At 39.3% G+C, this 16,607-nt stretch overlaps 1 protein-coding gene across 4 annotated transcripts in view; it reads left to right on the forward strand.

Annotated features, from left to right (window-relative positions):
• Positions 1–16,607, forward strand: part of cbr4 (carbonyl reductase 4) — a 105,649-nt gene that overhangs the window by 87,297 nt on the left and 1,745 nt on the right. The window lies entirely within an intron of this gene.

Here is a 16,607-nt window from a genome sequence, read left to right on the forward strand (position 1 = left end):
CACCCGCATCTCAATAAAACTAAACCGACTTCTTTCTTGCAATAAAGCACCTATCAATTAAAGACTTTATACAGTCATGTTACTCGAAACACTACATTTTGTATTAGAATTTAGTATTGATTAATCCATATTTACATTTAACTCTGATTTATGAAACTAGTTAGTCATTCTGAACTTTCTTTTTATTGGGCTCATTGTAGCTTTTTCAGTTTATGCACATACATTTTATGGAAACACATGTAATCACTCATTCTCTTAACAACTAAACAGTGCCCAAAAAGGTGCACTAAATTTAATTCCAAAATTATCACTGTCAGAACTACCATATAAATAAGTATTGCTTTAGTAATGTTCAACCATCTCATGCATCGTTCATTTATATGATGTCTCAGTAACTGAGGGAGTAAGTATTGCCATCTCTTTAGATTACTGGTAATTGTCCCTTGAAGTCTTTGACTGTAATAGTCAGTAGTATATACAATATACAGTTTAGGTAAATGACAGGTATAATGGTTCAAGCCCTCTATACTGTGATTCCATTGCTCTTATTATTGTAGGTCAGCTTTATAAAAGCTTAATTAACATAACAAATAATGCCAAAGTATCTATATATATATATATATATATAACTAGCAAAATACCCGCACTTCGCAGTGGACAAGTAGTGTGTTAAAGAAGTAAAGAAAAAAGAAAAGGAAACCTTTTGAAAATAACATAACATGATTGTCAATATAATTGTTTTGTCACTGTTATGAGTGTTGCTGTCATATATATATACTAGCAAAATACCCGCGCTTCGCAGCGACAAAGTACTGCCTTAAAATTTTTATTAAGAAGAAAATTAAACCTTTCTAAACTGAGGGAAAATATACCAATAATTATTTGTTAAGGATCTCTTTGTATACCACATTGTGAATTCGGCCCTCCGGTTGTAATATGACCAAGCTGTGCGCTGAGCTTACTCTTAAGCATACAACGTACAGTTGGCCATGTGAACAGTAATGTTATTTCAAATCTCACAGCTTGGATTGCTGCTGTCATAATCGGTTTGAGTTTCATGGTTTGTTTCAATTACGACAGTATTTGTAGGACTTGTGTTGAAGAGACATTCGGCATCTGTCAAGCATTGTAAATATACAACCGGTTTCATCGATAACTTCACATCCAGCTTTTGAGAGTTTAAACATTCATAAACATCAAAGTGTCCACTACTGAAATCGTCACCTGTCAATCTAAGATGTTTAAGAGGCATTGGCAGTTGTCGAAAGGTGTAAAATATTTGGCCATTTTGGTACACTTGAAAGCGACAACCGAACAATTCAGCGGCAGCCATCAACTCACATGCAGATGCATAGGTGAAGGGCTTAACACTAGAATTACCAGAGCCTACGAAAAAACTCGTAAATCCGTCCCACCTTAAATCGCTTCTTAAAATCGTTCACAGCTTTAGGCTTTAGGAAGTAAGTAAATAAATAAAGGTAAATCGTTTAATAAAATGATTTTTTCAAAACATCGAATGTTATTTATTTGGCAGGCAAGCACTTTTTGTGGCATTACACACATATTTTTTGAGCATGTCCGTGCCAAATAAATAACATTCGACGTTTTGAAAAAATCATTTTATGAAACGATTTACCTTTATTTATTTACTTACTTCCTAAAGCCTAAAGTCACAAGTAGTGTGCAGAGGGCATACTCAAAAATGTATGTAATGCCACGAAAAGTGCCTGCTGACACTTTAGTATGCAAGCAATGGTATGTGCATTCTTGCTCCGATGTAGAAGTGAGCTGAGTTTACCTCTGTTACAGCGCATCTATGTGAAAATAGCAGTGTCAGATGAGGGGGTGGGGTGTGTTTGGGTTCGTGAACGCGGCTGAGATAATAAAACTGACTAAAAAAAAAAAACAAAAACAAAGCTAACCTTTACAAATATCATAAATTACACCGGCTGTTACAGACTGAAATCAAATGTACTGTATGTTTTTATTCTAAAATAGTAAGACTAAGAGCAGTTTACTTCTCAAAACGGAGAGGTGCAGGATCAAACTCTCGACCTTTTGATTCCCAGTAGGTAGCTGATTCTATTGCGCCACGGAGGCAGTCATAATAAACGAGTGTCAATGTTGCATGTTAAGGTGGGTTTTTGTAGTTATATTTTTGAATAAAAGCGCAATTGTTGTGTTAAATTTGTATCTTTTGTGAAAGTATTTTTTTGATACTTCAGGCTTCATACATTATATAGTTTATGCCTACATTTTGTCATCTACTAGTAGAATATAAAAAATGATTCTGTTTTAAGAATGTGTTTACACAAGATTACTGTAGAAACGAAACAGACATGAAATGTGTTTGTTCCAAATAACGATCTATTATTTCCACTCTAAAACTCCACTTCACTCCCAGAAAATCAATCAAGGCATGAGCTGGGAGAAGTTTGTGCACGTTCTAAGTCGGTGGGGGGTATGGAATAGCCGACTGCTTGCAGCCTGATTTTTATCAGCACATTTAGATGACAAAAGATGCTGGTGGAGAGCTGTGAACAATTTTAAGAAGCGATTTAAGGTGGGACGGATTTACGAGTTTTTTCGTAGGCTCTGGTAATTCTAGTGTTAAGCATTTCACTCTTATAGTGCTCCTGTGTAGTATATATATCTCCTGTACCATCATCAGTCCACACCTTGAACCTGTCCCAGTCATTCAATACATAAGACACAATGTTCCTCCGGATATCAAGAGTGAGCCTGATATGGCCGTGCAGTATGTAACAAAGAGAATGGAAAAGGCAGGTGCCATCTCTGGGCATGGAAACCACTCGGTAAGTGACAGTTCTTTGATCTATGGTGATCACCTCAATAGACATGTTAATGGGGGTTCGGTTGGAATGATAAAGGAAATGGGTACCTGAACAATGTAAAGTAAGTATAAAATACCTAAGCAATAACTATAATTGTAATAAATGAACAATAAAACAGCGGAGAAGCCGTGGATTAAATAAAAAGTATGTAGTTAGCAGGGAGACGTGAATCCCGAGACGAAGCAAGGAAGGGAATGTAGAGACTGGAGCGATGGACGGCCTTATATAGGCAGGCAGCCAACCACGTGGGAGGCGTTGGGATGGGGTACCCAACGCTGCCTCACACGGTGACCGAGCTGCAAGCTATGGACGTATATATGTACGTAAGTAGGATTCAGTTAGCGTTGGGAACCCGCGTACCAAATTTCTTGAAGATGGGCCCATAAGTAACAAAGACCGTTAAAAAGTTCAATATGGCGGCCGACAGTGGCATCATACCACCGAAATAAATACCAAATTTCAGCCTTCTACTTACACGGGAAGTTGGAGAATTAGTGACGTTGGAAAGTTCAATATGGTGGCTGACAGTGGCGTCATACCACCGAAATAAGTACGCACATTGGTTTCAGTACCAAATTTCGTGAAGATGGGGCCATGAATAAGAAAGTTCAACATGGCGGACGTTGTTGACCGCTATGACCGTTACATGTAGAATTTCGAAATGAAACCTGCTTAACTTTTGTAAGTATGCTGTAAGAATGAGCCTGCCAAATTTCAGCCTTCTACCTACACGGGAAGTTGGAGAATTAGTGACGTTGGAAAGTTCAATATAAAAAAAATAAAATGCAGTCTATAAGTTATTAAACAGTAAAACATTAACGTTTTAAAAAGTAAAGATCCATTGAGCACCACTGGAGTGGTTTTGGGTAAGCTACATTTTAAAGCCGGTATAACATAACAGGTAAGTAGTACTAACAGCAGCTAAAATGTATATGGATCATCTCTTGGTAGTTGATCCCTTTTGAAAGGTGCTACACGACGGCTGTTGTATAGAAATTACATTTTCTATGTGAACATCCAAATTTCTGCCTGTGGTAATGTGCCTTACCGGCATTACCAGCAATTAAAGAAAATCATTTTTGTGTCCTCTGCAGTGTTAAGAGAGAAAGGCTTTGGTTTGGGATAAAAGGAAAAAAGGTGTAAAGAAAGGAAACTTGCCTTTTTCTTTTATATAGTGTAGAGAGAGGTCTTCGCTGACGATATGAGCGTTGCGGTGGGTCTCGTGTAGACTGGAGAGACGGCCCTGCCATTAACTGGCCGGGATGGCACTGTCGGTCCTCCACTCCTGTGCGTGTCTTCATAATCGGACCTGATGACCTCATAATCGTATACGTGTAAAAGACAGTGTGAAGCGCCTTAATATTAGTTTGCCGCGGTCTAGAAATGGGATCCCATGTTTACAGTTGTCTGGGCTATATCTCATGGGAAGGAGGAAAAAAATTAAAAGTGTTTACTTTCACTTAAGGCAGAAGCGCAGTCAGCGTCTCAAAGGTCGACACAGCTACGCGTTGGCTGCCCGACTTTTGTAGTATTTTTGCAGTGCAGGAAACGCCACTTTTTGCAGGCACGTTCACGTGATCAAAATTCTCCGCACTCTTTAGAGGTCTTGCTTTCTCTGCGTACGGTGTTTATAGTCAGTTCACGTGAGCCGCTTGGAGTACATGCATCGAAGCTTCTGAGCTGTCCCTGTGCTATCTCGTGCGATCTCGCGATGTCCACGGCTTCATTTAATGTTAGCTAAGACCCGGCACTTAAAAGTTTCTCGCTACAGCAATTTTAACTCCGTTACAAAGTGATCCAAAGTCTCGTTTATACCTCGTGTCTTCTCATTAAACTTGTATCTCTCGAATAAAGTATTCAGCATTTTTCTTCAGCGCTCTTTGGGAGCTCTTCCTTCTTTTCTACGTACTGCGGTCACAGTCAGTTCATGTGATTACGTGGGAGGCGTGATGATGTCACACGCAGCTCCGCCCCCCCATGACCGTCGAGCTAACGTCCATTACAGTATATGGAGAAAAATAGGTTCCAGTTATGACCATTACGCGTAGAATTTTGAAATGAAACCTGCCCAACTTTTGTAAGTAAGCTGTAAGGAATGAGCCTGCCAAATTTCAGCCTTCTACCTACACGGGAACTTGGAGAATTAGTGATGAGTGAGTGATGAGTGAGTGAGTCAGTCAGTCAGTCAGTGAGGGCTTTACCTTTTATTAGTATATTATGACCATTACGCTTAGAATTTTGAAATGAAACCTGCCCAACTTTTGTAAGTAAGCTGTAAGGAATGAGCCTGCCAAATTTCAGCCTTCTACCTACACGGGAACTTGGAGAATTAGTGATGAGTGAGTGAGTGAGTGAGTCAGTCAGTCAGTCAGTGAGGGCTTTACCTTTTATTAGTATATTATGACCATTACGCTTAGAATTTCGAAATGAAACCTGCCCAACTTTTGCAAGTAAGCTGTAAGGAATGAGTGAGTCAGTGAGTGAGTGATTCAGTGAGGGCTTTGCCTTTTATTATTATAGATTCACTAAGGCAAGACAACCATGGAAAGTACGCTGGAAGGGGCGTGGACTCACTGAGCCGCCAACAAGTAAGACACCTGTGGCACATGCAGGGAGGAGCCACGCCCACCAACTCCTGGCTCCTCCGAGCCACGTTGACTGTTCATAGAGGCATGTTTCTCGCGGAGGTGAATCGCCATATGCAGTGTATTAAACGGTTTGCAAGGGGTATCCCATGGGATCCTCAAAACAATCCTTTACAACTGAAGTTAAAACACAATGAAGTAAGCAGTCTTTAAAAAGCGAGTTTTTGGTTACGACGCATGACCGCCTGCACCATAGCAAACTGTTTTACTGTGTTGGTTTGTTCCGTGCATTGTTATAATGTTGCTTTTCTTGCTGATTTATTACATTACCGATTTTTCAAATGTTAATTTTCTCCCTGTGCTTAAAAATCATTAAAAATCTGGCCTGATTATGCGGTGTATGGTATGCCGCGGGTTGGCCAAGTATGAATAAATCAACATTTTTTGGGTGAGGATTAGAGCAACAGTTTTTTCCTCATATTTTCTCTTAATATAAAAATCTTGTAGTGCAATTTTCTTTGTTGTTACTTTCTCATATGTAATGTTATAGTTAAGTTTGTCCAGCAAAATTTATTTTGCCGTAAATCTTCAGCTTTACTGCAATAATGGAAGATACACAACACAGTAGGGCACTGCTTTTATGTTGGTTGTCTTCTGCAGAAAGGCATCAAATGCAAAGACATTAACAACTGGATATTTATTCAGACAGATGCTCTTGTTTAATTTTGTAGAATTGTGTTTTTAGAGAATTTTTTATGTCTGCTAATAATGGCACAGTTTATTAAAATAAATATGCTGGACTAAATAACAAGGTTACAAAAATCAATGGATGGATGGCTTGATAAGCTGACAAGTTAATTCTGAGGTTAAATCTAATAAAAATAGGGAAATCTCACTCCACATTATAATGTGATTGCAGTTTGGTGGAACCTAGACATTATGTCATGAACACAGGTTTGAGTTAAGTTCCCCATTCTGTCTATTTTAGAGTTATTGTTCAATTTTTATTGAAATAAACAAGTAGAAGAAAATTTGGAAATTTACAACTAGTCAACTACAGTAAAAGAGTGAAACATAGAAGACCTGTGATAAGCAGAGTCTGCAATCAGTTTAAAATTGTTGTTTATTATAGCTATTTATAGCTTATCTTGTTCAGATAAATAGCTATAGAGGTAAAAGTTACTGTGGGCAAAGTCACACTGGCATTTGGTTTCCCCTTGCATGCCACCCTACTGATTTGAAGGCCTGCAAGTCAGAAGGCTTCTCTGGGCTTGAAATGGCATTATACAGAGACATGTGTCAGATGCCGCTATGTTATCCTCAAGTATTGTTTTGAATTGGAGTGGCCTGACAGCACAGTATGTGCCCAAATCCGCTCCGGGAAGGAAAGATCAGAGAGCTGAGATTAAGCGGTTCCTGGCAGGGAGAATATGTGCATACAGAAAGAAAAGAAAAGAGTGAAAGTAGGTGAAAGTTCACCATTTAACCTATGTGCAGAGGTGTATGCACGTATGTGCGTGAACGGAAAGATGGAAGTTTTATACAGTGACTAGTGATTGGCTAGACAAGAGGGCTAGTGATATAAAACACTAGTCCAGTCCAGACTGCTAGGGGTTATCTTTTGATTGGTCTTCCTTACTGCTGATTTGGTAGAGCAGAGAGAAGAGTGTTTAAGTTTGTAAATATCAGTAAGGACAGTTTACTTCTGATTTGTACGTATTTTTAGGTGGAAATAATCTGGAGTTTGTGTGCAAATTTTTTCACTATTGTCCTTGTGCATAATTTTTCTCTTTTTGATTAATTTGTGTCCATCTTTTGTGAACTATCTGTTGAAAAATAAGTTTTTTTTTTGTTTTTTTTTTGAACAGACTTCATTGTTTGTGTCTCAGTTGTCTCATCCCCTGCTTGTTCAGTTGCGGGTGTACCACATGACCTCACTGCTACTTATCCAACCCTGTGAATTAAAAGAGAGGATAAAAAAGGACAGTGTCTTAACAATGATAACAGAGGAGTGTAGCACAACAATTATATGGAGGGGAAGTGGACAAGGAAAAAAAAAAATCAATATAACATTACAGAGGAAAAGATGAATTCCATGTGTCTTGAGGGCTTACCTAAGGTGGGCATAATCAAATGAAAATCAAGGAATAGAAAAATCTGGGTCTTAGTGACTATCAGAGAATTAAAACAAAACTGAGTGCCATTATGCTGCTCATCCTCTCTCTGACACAGAAACACTGAGTACTTTCAGCCAACAAATGATTCAGCAGAAGTGTCTCAGGAAACACTACCGGGGTTCCTTTATACAATCAGCAATATGTCTACATAATGCCTCACTGTGACTGTGTGACAAGCAAGTCAGATTTTTCTTTCTTTTAATTTTCATTCTTTTTAGTCATAATAGTGTGTGTTCAGACAAAACTGTTTGTGTATATTTATTTGCTTACTTACTTATCTACCTATTTATGTATTTATTAGTAGTGTGACTAGATCTCGTGGTATGAGATCTCGCGAGATCAGATTTGTCTCGTGAGATGCGTCTGGTCTCGCGAGAACGTGACGATATCCTTGCGTTATTGGCATGATGGAGTGTGAGGGAGAAGTAAGGATAGAAGATGCGCCCGCGACATTTAAATCGTTGGTGTGGCAACATTTTGGATTCCTTGTGGAAATAAAAAACGGCAAAAAAATGACAGACAAGACAAAGACAATTTGCAAACACTGTAAGAAATTAATACCGTACACCTCTGCTAACACAAGCACTATGCAAAAGCATTTAGAAAACAACCACAGCTCGTTACTAAAAGCTGCGCCTGTGAAGAAAACTGAAAGCAATTCAGTTCGCATGAAAGGGCAAACAACCATAACAAATGCCTTTGCAGCTAAACTTCCACCATCCAATGCAAGAGCCACGGCAATAACAAGAGACATCGGCGTTTTCATCGCAGCCGATATGAGACCATTTTCTGTGGTGGAAAATCTAGGATTTCTGCGACTCATCCACACACTGGAACCAAAGTATGCCATCCCGTCACGCGCACATTTTACTCGCACGGAGGTCCCGACCCTCTACAAGGAGTGCAAGGTAAACGTTGTATAGACTCTGAAAGAGGCAGAAACCATCACCATAACTACTGACGGTTGGACTTCTAGGTGTACACAGAGCTATATCACAATTACAGCCCACATTATCAACAGTAATTGGGAAATGCTATATTTTGTACTGCAGACGTGCCCACTTTTTGAATCACACACAGGGGCAAATGTCGCTGAAGTTTTACAAGAAGCTGTCACACAGTGGGGTCTTAAAAAGCCAAACCATTGCATTGCTATTGTAACAGACAATGCACGTAATATGGATGTGGCTGTGCGCAAGGCAGGATTTGAGCCGCACATCAAATGCTTCGCGCACACAATAAATCTCGCTACACTGGCTGGCCTCGGTGTTGCGTGTGTTGCTCGTTTGCTTGGGCAGGTGAGACGTGTAACTGCTTTTTTTCACGGGAGTTCGACAGCTGCCGCGGTACTGATGTCTAAGCAGAAGCTGTTACAACTGCCACCGCACAAACTAATAATGGACGTCACCACGCGATGGAATTCATCATTGGATATGCTGGTTCATTACCTGGAGCAGCAGCGCTCACCAGCCCAGAAATAAGACAAAATGCCCGAAACATTGACACACTGGATACCTGCGACATTGTCAATGGCGAATTTCTTGTGAAGCTGCTGAATCCTTTAAAGACAGCTACCACTGTCTTGTGTGAAGAGAAAAGGCCCACAGTGTCTCTCATCGTGCCACTGAAGAACATGATAGAACAAAACATGGCACCAAATGACAGTGATTCCCCCACTGTGGCCGACACAAAGAGAGCAATTCCCAGCAATATTTCAGGCAGATACAGTGGGGATGTATGCAACTAACTGCTGGAGAGCACTGCGCTGGACCCAAGATTCCAGTCTCTACCGCAGCTAGACTGCAACCAGCGTGAGGCAGTCTTTCAGAGGATACAGAAAAGGGTGGAACAGTTGCAGCAAAACCAGGTATCATTGACTTGATTTTTTCTTCCCTAGAAGATTTATGTTTCCAGTACCAAATTTTAATGGATTTAATAGGTGCATGCTATGTTTGTGTGTGTGTGTGTTGTACACAGAGAGCATCAGAGTGAGTGTATTTGTGTTAAAAGAGAGAGGGGGACTGCTTTGCTGCTTGCTAATGTTAAAGCCAGTGTTTCTGCTGCTTAAAGCCCACAGATGAGAAGAGTATGGAGCTCAAGGAAGAGGCATCAGCTCATTGTTCCACACATGGGGGCGAGGGGGCTCTTAAAGCTGAAGACGGAGCTGAGTCAGAAGAGGAACCTGCTTCCAAGAAGACAGCACTTGAGGATCTGCTAGGGGACTCTTTCTCGAAGACAGAACAGCCCAGCAAAGGAATTGAGAGGGAAACTGAACTTTACAGAAGAGAGGCATCTATCCCACTTAGTTGCTGCCCTCTGACATGGTGGAGAGAAAACAGCTCCAAATATCCTTTGCTGTCTCCACTTGTCAAAGAATATCTTTCCATTCCTGCGACCTCTGTTCCAAGTGAGCGTGTCTTTTCAACTGCAGGAGACATAGTTACTGCCCAGAAGTCATAACTGCTGCCAGAAAATGTAGACATGCTTATATTCTTAAAAAAGAACATGACCATACCTTAGGCTGTTCTGTATAGCTCATTACCTCATTACCTAGATCTTAGCTCTTTTTCCATGCTTAAGAAAATTTTGTTCATTGTTTTGCACTCTGAGTTTTAAGACAGCACTGCTTTGATAGTTACACTAATTATGGTTAATTGCACAAAAAGGTATATTTGTGTTGTTTATTATTTATTTTTATTTATACTATTTAATTTTATTGTGCAATTAATTGCCTGTCAGTTTGTGGCAAAATATTATGCAGTGTTTACATGTTCTTACTGTATATAATTCATCAAAATAGAAGTTTTATTTCATAAAGTTGATTTCAAAATGGACATGCATTTTTTGCATTTTGTGTTTTTCAGTTAAATAAAAGGCTATTTTTGCTATATATTTAAACATTGAGGATTTCTTTAAAAAAAATGTCTAAAAGTCTCTTCTCGTCTCGTTCTCGTGAACCCAGTCTTGTGTCTCGTCTCGTCACACCCCTAGTATTTATTTATTTAAAGAGCTTCTGTAGAAAACCAAATTCCCCCCGGGTACTGATAAAGTTCTCTTTGTCTGTCTGTAAATTTTTAAGTTTTTAAAAACATCTTAAATGTTGCTAATACCCACATTGAAGAGACATGAAACACCTACTGATTCAGTTTGAAGGACCCCATTGTGGGACATTGTGTTGTAAGAGTGCCCATGTGTTTTTCAACCTGGTGCCATGTACAGAATGCATAGGAGATATGTGGAACAAATCTAGGGATTAGATGTTTTACTTTGAGAGAAGAGAATAGGAAGGGAGCAGAAAATCTGAATTCATTCAGAATCCTTGTGGTGGATTAGCAGAGGAGTCAGTCCAGCTCCTAACTGAACGATTTTGTAACATTGTACTGTAATCCCTCCTTGATCGCGGGGGTTGCGTTCCAGAACCCCCCGCAATAGATGAAAATCTGCGAACTAGAAACCATATGTTTGTAGGGTTATTTTTATATATTTTATGCCCTTATAAACTCTCCCACACTGTTAACATTATTAGAGCCCTCTAGACATGAAATAACACCCTTTAGTCAAAAGTTTAAACTGTGCTCCATGACAAGACAGAGATGACAGTTCTTTCTCACAATTAAAAGAATGCAAATAGATCTTCCTCTTCAAAGAATACGTGTCAGGAGCAGAGAATGTCAGAGAGAGAGAGAGCGAGAGAAAAGCAAACAATCAAAAATCAATACGCGCTTTTGGGCTTTTAAGTATGCTGAAGCATCACGATAAAGCAGCCGCAAAGAAGGGAGCAATGTGAAGGTAGTCTTTCAGCATTTTTTAGAGTAGCGTCCGTATCTTCTAAGCAAACAGCCCCTCTGCTCACACCCCCTCCGTCAGGAGCAGAGAATGTCAGAGAGAGTGAGAGAGGCAGAGAAAAGCAAACAATCAAGCACCACGCGGGAAGCATATCGTATATCATTGAGGAGTTTTAGTTGATATGTAATACATGCTCTGATTGGGTAGCTTCTAAGCCATCCGCCAATAGCGTCCCTTGTATGAAATCAACTGGGCAAACAAACTGAGGAAGCATGTACCATAAATTAAAAGACCCATTGTCCGCAGAAATTTGCGAACCAGGGAAAAATCCGAGATATATATTTAGATATGCTAACATTTAAAATCCATGATGGAATGAAGCCGCAAAAGTTGAAGCGCGATATAGCGAGGGATCACTGTACATCCAGTGGTATGATTCAGAAACTGGTAAGGGTCCCAAATATCTGACCCATTTCCCACCCGCATATAGTGAAAAAAAAAAATTAAAATGAGAAATCACACTGATCATCACATTTTAATAATAGCCACTGGAAAACAGACAGACCAAGTGAGAGGAAATCAGGAGGAAAAGGAATTCTTTTACAGTGTTGTCAAGGTATATAAATAGACTTCTTTTTAAGAATCTGTGAACCTTGGGCACATCGCTAGAAAATTGTGTTGGTTTTGTTGTATTTGTAAAGTTTGATTTTCAAGGAATGTGAGCATATGTGTATTAGGTATGAGTATTTTGTCAGATTATATTGGATAAACTTCACATGCATACAGCAGCAGAAACAAGGATAGAGACTCACAGAACAGATAATACAGTTAATCAATCGATAAATAAATAGCTAAATCAATACATAAATAGATGTATGTATGTTGTGCAGAAATTTCAAAATCAACTTAGAGTATGTTGAGAGGAAGCATTGAATTGTCTGATAGCAGTGGGCAGAAAAGATCCCCAGTGGCACAGCACACCATGGAATGTTCGTTATTTTATTTAATTTTATTGGCGTCATTTTTGGTATTCCAGTATTTTCTTGTTTTTCTTTCTTTGATATGCTGTACTGTTGCAAGAGGCATTACATGTCATGTCGCAAAGCGTTCACTGACAAATTCAGCGCCACAACTTTAGCTCTCCATCCAAGATTAGTTTAGTGTTAGTTTTGAGCAATAGTGTTAAAAATTCTTATTTACCGTATATAGTCACGTATAAGTTGGGTCTTGTAACTCAAAAAATCGATCATAAAATCAGACCCTAAAATATTTATTAATTTATTTATTTTTACATCTTCTTGCCGCCTCTAATCTTGCATCAATTTCTCAGATGCATAGAATTTTGTGGCAGCCGCACAATTACCAATTTCTTTTGCTACTTCAACGACATTTAATTTTAAACCAGCTACATATTTACTTCTGATCAAATGCTCCATCATAGATAAGGGGTACTCTTACGATAAAGAGAGCTGAGGGATATGAGATACAAAAAACACAATTCAGTGCAAATGTTGCTTTGGAATAGTTCAGGTATTACCGCATAGTCATGTAGGCACGAGAGAGGTTAAGAGCATGTGCTGATACAGTGCATTGCCGCACCCACATAGAAAAAAAAGACTGTACTCCGTGGTTAGTCTCTCAGGTGGGCATTAGCATATCATAATCTCTTGGACCAATAGCGTGAGTTTTCCATATTCAACTTGTATGACCGACATTATAAAATACCAGAAATTATACTGTAAAATCAAGTCCCGACTTATCCGCAGGAGAACTTATGTGTGAGTATCTTCGGTAATGACTCCTAGCTTTCCAATTTTTGATTCAGTTCACAGTCTTTGTATTCTGGTGATACTATTGTAGTTTTGGTAATGACTCCTGGAAAATCTTGTTTTGACTTTGCTATGGATTTTTTTTTTTGTTGTTTTTTGTTGATAGCAGTGCTTCCTTATATTAAAAAACTGTATTATTCCAATTTCTCAATGCATACATCTCCTCCTAACACAGGCTATTTAAGGAACAAATAAGTAGACTGGAACCAAATATATGAACTAAAATGACCGTATTAAACAAATTAAGGATATGGGAGAAAAGTTTTTATCGGCATACAAAGGAATTTTTGTGACAATGTCATTTACATCAATAGAGTGATCAGATCTGCTCTATAAAGCAAGAGACTCAAGATGATTTTCATTTACACACATAGTCTAAAGCCTCCCTAACTTCAATTGATACTTTCTATACAGTTTAAATTATTATAAATCTCTGCGGTTTATTTTGTAATGAGATATGGTTTTATTCAATGAAATAGAGGCAAACAAGTCATTTCATTGAATAATTTACTGGTGTTTACAGTACATCTTAATACACAGTATCAATTCTGTGTGTGTTAGATCTCAAATGTAGCCCCTTTGGAGAAGCAAGGAGTTTTAATTATAGACTGCGGTCCACCACCTTAGATATCCTCTGTTTCAAAAGATCCAAGCTGCTGACAAACACAATTGTAAAATAACAAATAGGATTTTTTTTTTTTTATAGTCAAGCAGACAAATCCAGGGTTATCCACGGAGACTGAATTGATATGTGGTGTAGTGGGTCTACAGCTCAAGTCAACAGGGCCACTTTTTAAATAAATAATCGGCGCACTCGCGGCTTAGAGAGGGGGCGTGGTAGTGTGACTGGAGTGGTTCCCAGGTGAATTTGTGATGCGGGCGGTCCTCGCTTAAGTGCACAGGTGAGGAGTCGTCCGCATCCGTAATTGATGTCGGGAGGTGCTAATTGCCACACCTGATCCATGTCCCTGTGATAAATAATAGAAGCGTAAGGCAGCTAGGGGAGGAAAAAAAAGAACGGGAGGATAATGGAGAAGAAGGAAGCAGGACGGAGAAAGCTGGTGAGAGAGAGAAAGCAAGTGAGCACACGCAGACTCACGCTGTTTGCAAGCAGCTGGGAGAGGCGAGCCCGAGTGGGGTGTTTGGCCAGCACCCGAGGGCCGACGGTAGTGATCGCTCCTGCTGAGCACTTGTTTGGAGCAGGAGTGACCGGGAGAAGGTTAGCTCGTCACAGTGGGAGTCGGGGACTTGGGAAGTGGAAGCCCCAGTGTGACCAAGTCTTGTTCTGGGTGAGCAGAATCGGAGCCAGATATCGGAAATGCCACCAGACCAGAGAAGTGAAGAAGGTCAGCTGCATGTAGGGTGACTGCCCTGGCGCATAGCCTGGGTGGGAGAAACAGGGGAATCACCAGTAAAAGAATGCACCGGGCTTTGTTTTAAAAGACTGCTTCCAGCCATTGTTTTAACCTCGTTGTTTTTAAAGGATTTTTTCTGTTGGATTTTAACCTCCACCTTTCACCTGTTTTTATTGGATTATTTATTTGAAGATTTAAGAGACACTGCACTTATTTATTTGAACACTATTTTGATTTTGTTGCAGTTTTAATAAAAACACTTTGCACTTTTTGCACCATCCCTTTGCTTCATTGTTGTGCCTGACTGTCCAACTCATCGGTGACATTACCGATGGTGTCGGGTTCAGAGCTCCCAGAAGCAAGATGGGAGCATGAGGCAGAACCCGCATCGTCATATGATATTAATGATTTTGTTTTCTAGTTTGGTGTTGATTGTTTTGGTCGGAAAGAGTAGCAAAGGCAAATGAGGTACTTGTGACAGAAGAGGTAAGAGACATTGAAGTATACTGAATTAGAAAAAGCAGTGAGGGGAAGAAGTAGTATTCCTTGCTGCAGTGTTAAAACAAACAGTCAACAAAGAGAGACAGGATAAAAGTCAGGAAGAGGACTTGCAGAAATTAAAATATGCAAACGCTGACGAGCTTCTTGGGGGAAAGTGTATCAGTGGCTTTGTAATTTTAAATGGACAGAAGTAAACTCTCATTTCCTAAGACGTAAGAAATCTTGAAACAACCTGGGTACAAAAGAAATGGCTGCCGGTCCTTTTCATGAGCCCTTTTCATTGTGGGTGTCCTTGCCTTCCTGGCTTGGTCCCTTGTTGGCTCAAAATTGGGACACTGATAAATTTACTGGCCTTCGAAGGACAGACTACAAATTTTTCTGTGTTATGGTTAATATTATTAGGAAAGCTCATTATTGGGGTCTTCGGATGAAGTCTTGGATAGAAAGTATAACTTTTTGATATCTTTTAACTCCTTGAGAGTCCAAGGAATATAGCAGACAAGAGCTTTTTACAAACTTATGTTGGACAATCACTGTGTTACCAACATTATGCACACTATTTATTTGATTGCTGTCCTCTGCCTCTATTAATTTGAAAGACAGGGATGCAATGTGATATCCAGCTTTTAAATTTTTTTTTTATTATTTTTTTTTCCAAGTTTGGGAAATATAACCTGCCAAAGGGAAATGTAGAAGGCTATCTAAAATGTTTTAAAAGGATCACAATTAATATTGCTTGTTGAACTCTCTTAATTTTGTGTTATTCAGATTATCTACTGGAAGAACCGGGACATCATGTTAGACTAAACTTTTTTATTTTACAAAAAAGATTTGGGAGCTAACTCAAATTGTAGTGGCTAAAAGACTTGTTTTATAGATTGGTTAGAGGAGTCTGTGAAATAAAGAATGAAGGTAAAAACAACTTCTATGTGTCAAATACAGTTGGTATATTGAGTACATTTGTAAGCATTAAACAGATGTCAGTGAGATTTAAATAAGACGACCATCTGATCTAAATTCTTTTCAAAGTTATAAAGAAGTGTATACAGTAGTAAGTGATGAATATACTGTATATTTTTTGTATTAGTTATATTTAATCTGTTATACATGAAGCCATTAGGGGAATATATTTTTACAGCATCTGTACATTTTGTTTTCTACAGGGTGGAATGGGTGGAGAAGAGTGTCAGGACTAATTTGTGACAGACGGGTATCAGCAAGAGTGAAAGGGAAGGTCTACAGGACGGTAGTGAGACCAGCTATGTTATATGGGTTGGAGACGGTGGCACTGACCAGAAAGCAGGAGACAGAGCTGGAGGTGGCAGAGTAAAGATGCTAAGATTTGCATTGGGTGTGATGAGGATAGACAGGTTAAGAAATGAGTACATCAGAGGGTCAGCTCAGGTTGGATGGTTGGGAGACAAAGTCAGAGAGACAAGATTGTGTTGGTTTGGACATGTGCAGAGGAGAGATGGGGATATATTGGGAGAAGGATGGTAAGGATAGAGCTGCCAGGGAA

Source organism: Polypterus senegalus, chromosome 4, assembly GCF_016835505.1.
Source record: "Polypterus senegalus isolate Bchr_013 chromosome 4, ASM1683550v1, whole genome shotgun sequence".
Classification (NCBI taxonomy): domain Eukaryota; kingdom Metazoa; phylum Chordata; class Cladistia; order Polypteriformes; family Polypteridae; genus Polypterus; species Polypterus senegalus.